The sequence below is a fragment of the Apium graveolens genome, chromosome 7 (genome assembly GCF_009905375.1).
Source record: "Apium graveolens cultivar Ventura chromosome 7, ASM990537v1, whole genome shotgun sequence".
NCBI lineage: Eukaryota > Viridiplantae > Streptophyta > Magnoliopsida > Apiales > Apiaceae > Apium > Apium graveolens.
The window spans coordinates 130758506-130774111 of NC_133653.1; positions in this window are offsets into that span (position 1 = coordinate 130758506).

Below are 15606 nucleotides of genomic sequence, written 5' to 3' on the forward strand. Positions count from 1 at the left end.
TGGAATCTTCCGAGACTACGATTCGACGACGAAGGAGATTATCGATATCCTTGGAACGTGAAGAAATGTCTAGAATTGGATGACGAGTCAATAGAAGAGTTCAAATATAAGATAAGTATTAAGATCTTGGCAATACATTCTCTTTCTATAACTAGTTTTGACATCTCTCAAAAAGAGGTATCTGTTAGAGGATATATTCCCAACAATCATTTACTCATTTTATAATATCCCATATTTGCAGATATTATTATTATTATTATTATTTGAAATTTTTATGTAATTTTATGTGAATTTTAGTGAATTATATGATAATTGGAATTGATGTTGGGATGTTTATATGTGATGTTATTTGAGTATTTTGATTTTTATATGTGCAGAATAAAGTATAGATAATTATGGTATTTTTCTGGTAATTTTTGGATCGTTATATAATTTTATAATGATTTACAGATTTAATAATTATTTTCTGTATAATTACAAAACAATTTTATAAAAAAGAACAGGAATCGTCCAACCTCTGTATATGTTTTTACGTTTTTACAACCCAAAACTCTTCCGATAACTCCTTCCTAACCTAATCTAGTAATTCTAGACATTTTCCGTGTTTTCACTTTTTCGATCTGGAGTACGGTTTGATCCGTAAGAATCCCGGCGCAAAATTTTCGATACGATAATCATTTCGGTAGATCAATAAAATTCGTATTCTCTAGAGACGGGATATTTTACATTATTTTCTCATAGGGTGTTTTATAAGAAGCTCGGTTTTAATAATTATCCAAATCTTGTATTAAATTGTATCATTTTTATAGTTACTTACCGGCTAAGTAATCTATTTTCGGATTGTTTTGCAGTTACTTACCGAGTAAGTAACTAATTTATCGATCCAACACGATCCAACACGAACCAATATTCCACAAATATATATAGCCCTTTTATTATTTTATTTTATTCATTAAATCATAATCAGTCGGTCACAAAATAGTTTTTACAGAGAAAACCCTAAAACGTTAAGTTCTTGAAAATCAAACGCACAAATGAAGGCGTTATCGAACTTTGATTCGGGCATGCCATATATCAAATCGAAGCTGTCAAAAAGTTCTTTCTGAATCAATCAACCATTTTAGTTCAGAAATCAAGGTTATTTTGTTATTTATTTTTTTTAATTTGAAATTATATGATTTAAAATATGAATTTTTGTAAACGTGATTATATGATTGTTTTTATGATTCCATATTGTAGAGCATGTTTTTCTGGTCAATTTCATACATTATACTTCAAAAAAAGAGTTCAATAACATATAGTAATTGAGGTTTAATTTTTCTGAAAATTCGAAATTAGGGTTCTTGGAGTTCTTGAGTTCAAATTTAGGGCTTTTTGATTCTGGGATTATTGAGTGATTTTGATGCCTGGAATAGCTTCTTAGTGTGATCTACAATTGATTTGTGTATTTAATCGAACCAAACGATTCCTGGAACAGTATAATCGAGTTCGTGAAGTTTCTTGAAATTTTCGATTCATTTTCTGGATTTTTTATTGTTTGTTTGTACGTTTTGATTCTACGATTAGGTTGTTATAGTCTTAAGCTTTGTTTTGACATATTTATTGATAGATTTGGTTCAGTTTTGTGATAATCGAGCAGTGGCTGGACTTTTACCTCGAGGTGGCCGGATTTTGAGGTAGAACTCGTCAGAATCGATGGATAGTTGATTGGTTGGGTCAAATAAAGATTGAATAATGTTCCAGAGTTGGAATTGAGTGAAAATCCGTTGAAAATGATTGTTTTGGTGCGATTTTTTGTCTGGATTCTGGGAATTATGGGAATTCCAATTTCCGGCGACACCCCACATGTAGTTCTGATCGTCTTCCCCACCAAGGCCGCCGTTTGATCCTTCTAATTGTAAAACCATTTCAGAAAAGTGTTTATGACTTTTTATTTTAAAAATTAATGCAAAATTCATTTTTTTAATTAAAAAATAAAATTACTTTTAAATTCCAAAAATAATTTAGTTGATTATTTTAAATAATTAACTGAATTATTTTCATACCAGAATTTATTTTCTTTTATTATTTTCAAGAATCTGAATATGATATTATTATTTATTTACAATTTGTTTTAGTTAATTATTTATGTATTTAATTGATTAACTAATTTATTTAATTAATTTTATTTATAAATAGTTAAATAAAATATAATTATTAATAATTAAACCAAATAATTCATAACAATTATTTTTGAGCTTTTAAAAATTATATTTGAGTATTTAAAAGTCAATTAATATTATTATTAATTGATTTATTCTTATTTTATTCGTAATAAATAGATCGTTTGTCTGTTTAATACGAAACGAACGTGTCTAGACTTAGAAAAATATCCCGCTTTAATTAAAAATACTTTTGAGACCTAATTTCTTTTGTATTACAAGGTCATTTGATTTGTGAGTCATTCTGAGTCGGGAGCTGATCAATAAATCATATTTTTGACCCGATTTCAGTTTTAAACATATCGAGCCGAACCTTTTGACGAACTGAGTCATATGAGATATGAATTATGTGATACGTGGATTATGTGTTTATATGTTATGTGAATTACGTGTGTACGTGGGTCAAGTTTCTTTAGTTGACTATGGTAATTGTGTGTGGGCTATCGTATGGGTAGACGATAAGATTTTGACGCGCAGTTTGTCGAGTAATTATCTTTTAGACGATTAAAATGTTATTTTCTAATTATAGATATGATTTTTTAAGATGAGCAGGACCACATTGAAGGGATGAAGATTAGAATTAAATAGTATAGAATATTGGGTTGCAGCACTGCATGAGCAATAGATCAGAGATTTAGCGAAATAAAAGATGGTGATGCCTTGATATGCCAGACTGCGATAATTGCGTTTCTACGAGTGCGACTAACTGCTAGAAAACCAAAAGAAAGTATCCCTATCATCACTTATTGTTCAAGTGATATTCATTTTGAATCCTATTATTCAAGTGTTGCTTTCCTATTCTCAGTTCAACAAAGATAAATGTTTTACATATCGCTGAATTAAATGATTCTGTATATGCAAGAACTCTTCTTTTATTCTATGTTCGGAATAGCTAAGCGATTTTACTTATCAAATTACTGGATTTATAAATGTTTTGGATTTTGAGAAAAGTGATTTGGTTGTGAGTATTCCTGCCCAAGTGAATGGGGGAATAAAATTATTTCGGGTGTCCATTATTATGACCCCTTTTACTTAAACGGCTTTAAGATTGGATCAATGCTTAAGTGACCGGGGCGGATGGTCCAACGGAGGGCTATTGCTAAGTGTCATATAAAATAATATGACACAATTTGTGACACAAGTAGATATATTGTCGTTTTGTTTGAGTATTCGTGTTTTGGGGACATGTTTCTATGAATCATGACCTTGTGCTATCACACGGGATGATCAGCATGAGATAGTACGTCCGTCGGTGAATGATCCCAATCTAAATTATTATATTATTTTTGATAATCATAGAATAAATGATTTATCAACTATTTTTGTTTTGGATTAATGGTGAAATGCAGTTTTGATTCAGATTCTTATTTATGCTGATACTTACTTTGTTGTTAAATATCAAAGGTGGTATTAGTATAGATGATTGATGCTGACTTCAGTATGGGATGTTGTGAGCATCAAAGTTCGTATTGATATCTAATTTGATATGACAACAAAATGAGTATTAATATCAAGAGTTCAGTTTTGAATAAAGTTTATGATTCAATCCATAATCATTGCTTCTTGTTATTGTTGTTTATGATATTTCTGTAAACACGGTTTTACGAGTTTTATCCTCGTCAAGATTTAAAGTATTCCTGAAGCATTTTGCTCGAAAATTTTAAAAAGAGTTTTGAATACAGTGAGAAACAATTATTCGATTCTTAAATGAATTTTCTATTTCAGCAATTATGATTTTAAATATTCTGCTCTAATGCAGATGTCAGTTTTATATCAAAATGACCCTATATTTGCTATAATGATCTTGCTGAGCATTTTTTTCGCTTATACTTGCCTATTTTCAAATTTAACCTCCAGCGAGGATTAGCTTGCGCAGTTTAGCCGCGTAATTCTAGGAAGCAAAGAAGAAGCGTTTGGAAGGTGGTTGGTCCAGGGTTTGCGGACTAGTGTAAGTTCTATTGTGTAAAGTTGTTTATATTATATTATATTATAGTTGTGTATTTTATAGTTGGTCCTAGTATACTTCTTTTCGAAGTTATACTAGCGGGTTAAGTCTTGAAATTGAGAATTGTTGAAAAGAGTTTTTAAAAAAAAGTGAAAAATTATTGGTGGAATTTGGATATCTTGTTTCTAGAACTGTAACCTTAAAAGATCTTGGATTATTTTTGGGTGATAGATGCTAAATATCTTCCGTTGGAATTTGAATTTTAATTTGACAGGTTAATTTGGATTGAGGTTTTATAATGACGACCAAATCCTCTGACCCCGGATTTGGGGGCGTTATAGATTGGTATCAGAGCTGAGGTTATAGTAAACTAGAAACGAGAGTGTGTAGGAGTGTGTATAGCTATGTGAGGACACTTGAGCTCATATCGAGTTCCTGTTGGACTATTGGATATAGTACCAACGAGTAAGCTAAGATAGGCGCATTCGTTTGAGATGGTTGTGCTGAGATGGAAAAACAAACTCCTGGCAGTTGCAAATTTCTATTGTGAAATCTTTTGAGGCTACTACGATTTGACGACTATGAAGATTATCGATATCCTTATAATGCGAAGAACTGTCTAGATTCAGATGGTGAGTCAACGGAAGAGTTCAAATAGAAGATAAGTCTTAAGACCTTGGCAATACCTTCTCTTTCTATCATATCTGTGTTTTAAATGTGCCTGAGACTGTCATGAAACTATTTTCAGGTTTTGATAGCTCTATCAAGTTATGATATTAGACTTCCACTTTTCTTATATGGTGGATAGTTATTAGTAATGTGACACCACCTGCTTATTTGGTGTCAGAATTTTGTTCTCCGGATTTCATTTCCTTCAGAAATATTAGCTTTGAAATCTTTTCAATTTTATTCATTTGATTTTGAATTCCTTTGATATTCTTTTATTCTGACTGAGATAAACAACCCTATCTATAGGGGACATAAGGTATACCTGTCTGTGTGATAAGAGTTGGATGGGACGCCATCACTTGTGTGTGTTATGACTACAAGAAGGTTAACAACCTTTAGTAGTGTCTTAATTTGGACACGCAATACCAAATTCGTTTGATCATATTGATCTCTCAGTTATTCTTTCATTTCAACAATACTTTCTCAAAAATTCAGATTTTTGGTAACCACAGTGGTGGAACACCCGTTATGATATTAAATTCTTTTCTTTTTAAAATTCCGTGATTTTATTATCTCAAATATTCGAAGGTTTGCCAATCAAGTTAAGTTGAGTTATCCTGATCAATGGAAAGTAGGACTTTTGGATGAAATTACCACGAGCGACAGTGGACTGGGATGCGATTAAAATATCAGTGGCGTATAACGAAGTCGGTCTATTTCTTTATTTCTCTCTCTATTTATCTTTACCTCTCTTTCTTTTTCTTTCTCTCTATTTTTCTCTCTATTCTTCTTTCTCACAATCGGTAAAAGTGATTTTATTGAGGAATTGGTCAAATGATATGTGGAAGGAACAATGGTGCGGAGTGAAGCTCCCGTGATCATTATATTATACAAGGAATCCAAGTTTATCTGAAATTTTGAGAAAAGTTGCATATGCAAGATTGGTAAGTTAGTAACAAAACCATTAATGCTTTCTTCTGTTGATTCCGAGGACGGAATCCTTATAAGGGGGGTAGATTGTAATATCCCATATTTATAGATATTATTATTTGAAATTGTTTATATGATTTTATGTGAATTTTGGTGAATTATATGATAATTGGAATTGATGTTGGGATGTTTATATATGATGTTATTTGAGTATTTTAATTTTTATATGTGCAGAATAAAGTATAGATAATTATGGTATTTTTCTGATAATTTTTGGATCGTTATATGATTTTATAATGATTTACAGATTTAATAATTATTTTATGTATAATTACAAAACTATTTTATTAAAAAACCGGGAATCGTCCAACCTCAACCGTTTTGACGTTTTTACAACACAAAACCCTTCCAAAAACTCCTTCCTAACCATATCTGGTAATTCCGGACATTTTCCGTGTTTTAACTTTTTCGATCTAGAGTACGGTTTGACCCGTACGAAACCCGACGCAAAATTTTCAATATGATATCATTTCCGTAGATCAATAAAATTTGTATTGTCCAGAGACGGGATATTTTACATTATTTTCTCTTAGGGTGTTTTATAAGAAACTCGGTTTTAATAATTATCCAAATCTGGTATTAAATTGTATCATTTTTATAGTTACTTAGCGGCTAAGTAATCTATTTTCGGATCGTTTTACAGTTACTTACCGACTAAATAACTAATTTATCGATCCAACATGATTCAACACGAACCAATATTTCACAAATATATATAGCCCTTTTATTATTTCATTTTATTCGTTAAATCATAATCAGTCAGTAACAATATAGTTTTTACAGAGAAAACCCTAAAACGTTACGTTCTTGAAAATCAAACGCACAAACGAAGGCGTTATCGAACTTTGATTTGGGCGTGCCATTTATCAAATCGAAGCTCTCAAAAAGTTCTTTCTGAATCAATCAACCATTTTAGTGCAGAAATCAAGGTTATTTTCTTTTTTATTTTTTTAATTCGAAATTATATGATTTAAAATATGAATTTTTGTAAACGTGATTATATGATTGTTTTTATGATTCCATGTTGTAGAGCATGTTCTTCTGGTCAATTTCATATATTATACTTCAAAAATAGAGTTCAATAACAAATAGTAATTGAGGTTTAATTTTTCTGAAAATTCGAAATTAGGGTTCTAGGTGTTCTTGAGTTGAAATTTCGGGCTTTTTAATTCTGGGATTATTGAGTGATTTTGATGCCTGGAATAGCTTTTTAGTGTGATTTACAATTGATTTGTGTATTTAATTGAACCAAACGATTCCTTGAACGGTATAATCGAGTTCGTGAAGTTTCTTGAAATTTTCGATTCATTTTCTGGATTTGTTATTGTTTGTTTGTACGTTTTGATTCTCGGATTAGGTTGTTATAGTCTTAAGCTTTGTTTTGACATATTTATTGATAGATTTGGTTCAGTTTTGTGATAATCGAGCAGTGGCCGGACTTTTACCTCAAGGTGGCCGGATTTTGAGGTAGAACTCGTCGGAATCGATATATAGTTGATTGGTTGGGTCAAATAAAGATTGAATGATGTTCCAGAGTTGGAATTGAGTGAAAATCCGCTGAAAATGATTAATTTGGTGTGATTTTTCACCGGGATTGACGACGCCGGACTTCGGCCGGATTCTGGGAATTCCAATTTCCGGCGACACCCCGATTGTTGTTCCGGTCGTCTTCCCCACCAAGGCCGCCGTTTGATCCTTCTAAATGTAAAACCGTTTCAGAAAAGTGTTTCTGGCTTTTTATTTTAAAAATTAATGCAAAATTCATTTTTTTAAATTAAAAAATAATATTAATTTTAAATTCCAAAAATCATTTAGTTAATTATTTTAAATAATTAACTGAATTATTTTAATTCTAGAATTTTTTTCTTTTATTATTTTCAAGAATCTGAATTTGGTATTATTATTTATTTATAATTTATTTTAGTTAAGTATTTATGGATTTAATTAATTAATTAATTAAGTAATTTAATTAATTAATTTTATTCATAACTAGTTAAATAAAATATAATTTCTTAATAATTAAACCAAATAATTCATAAAAATTATTTTTGAGCTTTTAAAAATTATATTTGAGTATTAAAAGTCAATTAATATTATTATTAATTGATTTATTCTTATTTTATTCGTAATAAATAGCCCGTTTGTCTGTTTAATTCGAAACGAACGTGTCTAGACTCAAAAAAATATCCCGCTTTCAGTTTTATATCAAAACGACCCTATATTTGCTATAATGATCTTGTTGAGAATTTCTTTCGCCCATACTTGCCTGAAAATTTAATCTCCAGTGAGGATTAGCTTACACTGTTTAGCCGCATAATTCAAGGAAGCAAATAAGAAGCGTTTGGAAGGTGGTTGGTCCAGGGTTTGCGGACTAGTGTAAGTTCTATTGTGTAAAGTTGTTTATATTATATTATATTATAGTCGTGTATTTTGTAGTTGGGCCTAGTATACTTCTTTTCGAAGTTATACTAGCGGGTTAAGTCTTGAAATTGAGAATTGTTGAAAAGTGGTTTTAAAAGAAAGTGAAATATTATTGGTGGAATTTGGATATCTACTTTCTAGAACTGTAACCTTAAAAGATATTAGATTAGTTTGGGGACATAGATGCTAAATATCTTTCACTGGCAATTGCATTTTGATTTAATAGGTTAATTTGGATTGAGGTTTTATAGTGACGACCAAATCCTCTGACCCCGGATTTGGGGGCGTTACACATTTTGTGCCACAATTTTGTTCTCTGGATTTCATTTCCTTTTGAAATATCAGCTTTGAAATCTTTTCAGTTTTATTCATTTGATTTTGGATTCCTTTGATATTCCTTTATTCTGACTGAGATGAACAACCTTAACTATAGGGGACCCAAGGTATACCTGTCTATGTGATAGGAGTTGGATGGGATACCATCACTTGTATGTGTTGTGAATATAAAAAGGTTAACAACCTTTAGTAGTGTCTTAATTTGGACATGCAATACCAAGTTCATTTCATCATATTGATCTCTCAGTATTCTTTCATTTCAACAATACTTTCTCCCAAATTCAGACTTTGGTAACCACAATTGTGGGACACCCGTTATGATATCAAATTCTTTTTTTTTTGAAATTCCATTCTTTTATCATCTCAAATAATCGAAGGTATGCCAATCAACTTGGGCTGAGTTATCTTGGTCAAGTCAAAGTAAGGCGGTGTGATGGGATTACTAAGGACGACAGTGGATTGCAATGTGATTAAAATATTAGTGGCGTATTACGTAGCCAGTCTATTTCTTTATTTCTCTCTCTATTTATCTCTATCTCTCTTTCTTTTCTTTCTCTTTATCTTTCTCTCTATTTTTCTTTCTCTCGACCAGTAAAAGTGATTCTATTGAGGAATTGGTCAAATAATATGTGGAAAGAACAATGGTGCAGAGTGAAGCTCCCGTGATAACTGTGTGGCATAAGCAATTTCAGTGTTATTTGATATTTTGAGAAAAGTTACATATGCAAGATTGTAAAGTTGGCTAGAAGATCCTTGGTGCTCTCTTCTGTTGATTCCGAGGACGGAATCCTTATAAGGGGGGTAGATTGTGATATCCCGTATTTTTAGAATCATTATTGTTATTATTTGAATATGTCTATGTGCTTTTCTATTTTAGAAGGAATAAAATGGTGGAAAATTTTAATCCTGTTTCGTGGGTTGGTGTCTTTAAGTGGATTAATGTGCTAATTGATAGCTGGTATTAATATTTGTTAGTAGTGTGTAAGTATTTAACTACTTTTACTATTTCAAAATTTTACCTGAAAGCGATTATTTTATCGATATCGGTAAAACTGAGTGTATTTTTCCGTCTTGAGAATCGAGTGGATATTTTACTCACCTCAAAATTTGATCGGTGTTAGAAATATTATTTGGTATTTTACCCGTGTTCACCCGGGTAAAAGGGTGAAGTTTAAAAACAGTTAAAATAATATTTTATAGTTATTTTGTTACGTGTTAAATGAATTATTACGTGTTTAATAGTATTTAAAAGTGTGTCTGGCCATAAATTAGCATGTGATAGAGTTGTGAGTAGTCCCGTAAGGATCAAAGTATTTTTCGGATACTCATTACGTATTTAAAATGTATTTATATGAATCAATCTGCAATATGTACACATATTTATTTGCGTCGTTATTCAGGACTCATTTTATCTCGTTTTGTGCGCAGTTGCATTAATTATATGTGTTTTCGGGGTTACTATTTATTTAGGTAGTATTTTGGTTTCCCAAAAGTTATCAAGACCGGGACCCGACCGGGACGTAAAAGCCCACAAATTCAGTACATTTATTTTTATAAAATCCAGGACTCTCCTAACAGCCCGTATTTTTGTATTTTAATGTTTACCTGATTATCAGGGAAATTTTGATAATAAAAGTTGTAATTATATATAAATTATACTTTTAAAACATTTTCGCGTAAACTATGTTCAGGGCGTGTGACTTTAAGATATGCGAACCATAAAGTATCGATTTGTGAATTATCGGGAAAGTTTTACTCAGTATTAATACCCTCCATGTTTATCAGTTCATTTTATAAAAAAATAAAATACTATCAGATAATTATCACAGTTCTTTCTATCTTTGCATATTTCGAAGTTTAGTTGAATCATTCAATCACAGCAAGCTAATTACTCGACTGTTGATGTTGATTTTGATTTCAAATTAAATCCTTGATGAAGACGAACATATCGATACCAAAATCGTGTACTAAGGTCGGATTTTCTGTTCAAATTTTGTTCCTCGGAATCGACGAATTTTGAATTCGTTATTTAATGATTGTTTGATCATTCTGTTGTTATGACCATCTTTGTTATGATCTGAACAACTGATTTGGGTATATAACTGTAGTGATTGTGTTCGATTTAGTTAAAATCAAATTTTTAGTTTTATGTAGATGAACTTTGATTCTTTTGCGAATTGATTCTTAATTGTTTGTTGATAAGATTACAAGTAATAGTTTAGAGATTTTCTAGGCTTTAATTTTACTGAACGCTTGAATTGGTTAAGGAGTCACCGAGTTTGGGTTTTGAATTGGAAAATTCAAGGTTCACCGGAATTTATGAACTTCCGGCCAGACCTTCTTTTCCAGGCGATTTCGCGCCGTTTTTCGACTGGTAAACGAACCCAGAAAGGGTTGTATTGTTAAATTGTTGATTCTGGGGTTCGATTGGACTGTTTTGGACTGAGAAGGCCACACCGGAATTACCAAATTTTGTTCCCTAATTTTGTTTTTATCTTTTTCATTTAAAATTTAATCAAAATTCATTTTCTAGTTTCTAAAAACCATTTCTTTATTTTCAAAAATCATTTATTATTATTTTTAAATTCTAAACATTATTTGTTTAATTATTTTAAATTCCAAAAAATATTTCCTTTTATTATTTTCCAAAAATCCAATTTGATTTAATTATTTATAATTTATTTTAGTTAATTATTTATGGATTTAATTAATTGATTAAATCAATTAATTTTATTTATAAATAGTTAAATAAAATGTAAATTATTTATAATAATTCAAATAATTCCTAAAAATTATTTTTGAGCTTTTAAAATTTATATTGAGGTATTTAAAAATCAATTATTATTATTAATTAATTTATTCATATTTTATTCTTATTTTGTTCGTATTAAATAAACCGTTTGTCCTTTTAATACGAAACGAACGCGTATAGACTCAGAAAAATGTTCCGCTTTCATTAAAAATACTTTCGAGACCCAAATCCTTTTGTTACGAAAGGTCGCTTGTTTTGCAAATTAATTTTGAGTCGATTATGGATTGATAAATCATATATTTTTAACCTGATTTCAGTTTTAAACGTACCGAGTCAAATGTGTTGATGAGGCGAGTCCTGTGTTATATGAATTATGTGACACGTGGATTATGTGTTTATATGTTATGTGAATTACGTGCGTACATGGGTCAAGAGTCTTGTGTTTGACTATTTTATTTATGTGTGGGCTATCGTACGGGTAGATGGTAGGGTTTGACGAGCAGTTCGTCGAGTAATTATAGTTTAGACGATTACAGTCGTGTCTTTTAATTATAGATGCAGATCGCTCAAGTTGATCAGGACCAGACATTGGAAAAAATGAGATGGAAAGGTATTGGATATTTGACTTCTAGCAATCGCAGGAGCAGCACATCAGTGAATTGTCAGAAGGAAAGACGGTAATAACATGAGATGTCAGAATGAGGGATTGTGTTTTGCGAGTGTGACTAACTGCTAAAAATCCAAAGGCAAGTATCCCTACATCACTTATTGTTCAAGTGATATTTATTTTGAATCTTATTATGCAAGTATTGCTTTCCCTATTCTCAGTTCAGAATAGATAAATGGTTTACATATCACTGAATTAAATGCTTATAATGCAAGTACTCTCTTCTATTCTATGTTCAGAATAGTTAACTGTTTTTACTTATCCAATTAGCGGATTTATAAATGTTTATACTTTGAGAAAAATGATTTTGTCACGAGTATTTCAGCCCAAGTGAATGGGGGAATAAAATTATTTAGGATGTCGATTGATTCGGCTCCTTTTCAATTAAATGTTTTAAGATTGGATGGTTACTAGTTGCGTAAGAGGCCGAGGCACCGGTCCAGTGTGAGCTATTATATGGAAGTGTAATATCTTAAAAGGAGAATATATGCCTTTTTTGGTCTCGTATAGGTACCGTATGGCTGCGGGATACGGGTGGACCTATATTTCCGGTATAGCTGCGGGATACCGGTGCTGTTTCGTGACTGATCATCAGGAACAACGTAGTGCATAATTGGTTCCAATCTAAAATGTTATTTCTAAATTATTTTGATAATCATAGAATATACGATTTATCAACTATTTCTATTTTGGATTAAAGGTGAAATACAGTTTTGATTCAGTTTCTGCTTGATGTGGATATTTAGGTTGTTGTTAAATATCAAAGGTGGTATTAGTATAGATGAGTGATTTTGACTTTAGTATGTGATGTTGTGAGCATCAAAGTTTGTATTGATATCTAATTTGATATGACAACAAAATAAGTATTAATTTCAAGAGTTCGGTTTTGAATAAAGTTTATGATTAACTCCATAATCATTGTTTCATCTTATTGTTGTTTACGATATTTCCGTAAACACTGTTTTACGAGTTTTATTCTTGTCAAGAATCAAAGCATTGCTGAAGCATTTCGCTCGAAAATATCAAAAAAAAGTTTTGAATATAGTGAGAAACAATTATCCGATTCTTTAATAAATATAATGTTTCAGCAATTATGATTTTAAAATGTTCTGCGCTATTGTAGATGTAGGTTTTATATCAAAACGACCATATATATGCTATAATGAACTTGTTGAGCATTTCTTTTGCTCATACATACCTATTTTCAAATTTAACCTCCAGTGAGGATTAGCTTGCGTTGTTTAACCGTGTAATTCGAGGAAGCAAAGAAGAAGCTTTTGGAAGATGGTCGGTCCAGGGTTTGCGAACTAGTGTAAGTTCTGTTATGTAAAGTTGTTTATATTATTATATTATAGTTGTGTATTGTTAGTTGGGACTAGTATACTTCTTTTTGAAGTTATACTAGTGGGTTTAGTTTTAAGTTTGTAAATTATTGAAAAGAGTTTTTAAAAGACAGTGAAAAATTTATTTCTGGAATTTGAATATCTTATTTCTGGAACTGTAACCTTAAAAGAGCTTGAATTAGTTGGGGTCATAGATGATAAATATCTTCCGCTGGTATTTGTTTATTGATTAAATAGGTTATTTTGGATTGAGGTTTCATAGTGACAAAAAAATCCCCTGACCCCGGATTTGGGGGCGTTACAATTAATACATTGTGAAGATGAAGCGTACCTCAATCATGTGGGAGACATTTGTCATGAAGATTCAAGATCGAAGATATGCTAGTTACGAATAAACTTTGAGTGTGTTCATCAAGGGATGGTTGGGCTTTCCTATTTAAGTAAGTGAGTTTTGGTAAATTTGATGCTTGTAACTGGGTAAGCAAAGAAGGTTCAGTATGGAAAGACATAAAGGGAGATGAAGGTATGGTGGTGTGACTGCAACAATTTTTAAGATGTGATGCTTTAAAACCAAATGAATTCTTTCACAAGATTATAATAGTGTTGGTTAAGACCACGTGTTGGTTATCAGAAGTTGAACAAGTTGACTAATAAGAATAAGTGTATGTTTTCAAGGATGGATAATTGTTAATAAGAGAGCTTGAATTGAAACACGAACTAGAAGGATTCTAGAATAATTTATAATTATACTCAGTAGTGATATTCAGTTATAATCAGAAGATATGAGAAAATGTATGGAATAATAAGAATTGTTCGCTATAATCTTATGTTGAACTAAAAATATGAGTTATACTAGTTAGTATTATGTATGGTGGTGAAATGGTGAGTTTAGAAGGCGAAAGTTGATTGGTCTACTTCTGGGTTGATTGTTGGTTGTGTGATTGATTGTTGGTGTCGGCTTGAGTCTGGCTGGTAGTCAATAATATAAAGGAGATGCTGCCCAAGTTTTCAGAAAATACCCTAATTTTTAAGATAGGAAGTATACTTCCGTGTGTTATTGATATTCATGTTGATACTCCAAACAATTATGATCTCGACTCTTGAAAAAGGTTGTTACAGCCAATCCGACTATATATAATTGGACTTTGATTTCATTTAGCTAGTCATCACTTGGTGTAATTGGTCAATTAAGTGAGTTAATTGGTTAATTTTACCAATTAATGGTCAGTTACATGGAAATTGATTCCAATTAGATTAAGTCGAATTTTGATGTGACTATCAAATCCGAAATCAAAGCAATGCGAAATTTGGAGGAAGTAAGGACACCAGTAGAATTCAGGAATTGCTTCAAGTGTGTGTGGCTTTACTTAAATGAATATGCCCTTTATAATGGACAAGAGAAATAAAAAGTTATTTGAATGGACAAGTGAGAGAAATGTTCTCAAGAACTAAAGATTTAAGATAAAGCAAAGAGAAGGAAGGAAGGAAGGAAAGGAAGAAGGGAAGTGGAATAAAGAAGATATTAATAACTACACCAATACGGATTTTATTAGACAATCAAAGAGATTTTATCATTGTTATGGATAAAAAACTAAGGTTATTATTTGCTGTATTTATTACTAAGATTCGGGAGCTCAAGGCCTTTAATGGCTGCTCTCGTGTTTCGTGGCTCGATCTGCCTTTACGAGATGCCTACGTATCTCTGTGAATTAGAGAATCAAGCCAAAAAATGTAGTTCTGATCTGTGGGGTGAGGCCCCTTATATAGATGTTGGGAGTCCTTGAATTGGACTTGGTATAGGAGACTTGGTGGGCAAGTCTCATAATTAGAATGGACTTTGGAGTCCTAGATAGTAGGAAACTGATTCCTTATCCTTTTAGGTCCCCTTGAGGCTAATCTCTAAGGATTTATATCCTTATCGGGACTCTTCTCAACATCTGATTTTTCCCTTATTAATTAATTATGAAATTAATTAATAATCAGGGCTTTTGGGCCTTTTTTATTCCATCAGGCCTGATCTGGTCCATCAGGCTTAACCTTTCTGGTCTGAGTATCATATATCTTTTTATTGGGCCTAGCAGCCCACAGCTTGTACAATTAATGCAGTATTTAATTATACAATCATAATTTATTTATCCCTATCATTTGCCCCCCAACTTTTGGGAAACATTGATTAGGTTTCGCAGAAGTTAAGTCTATTCGTTCCCTTACAGGGTTTCGTTTTTCCGTAAAGTGTGGAGCGACCTACACATTTACAATGAATTTTTCCTTTTATTCAAAAA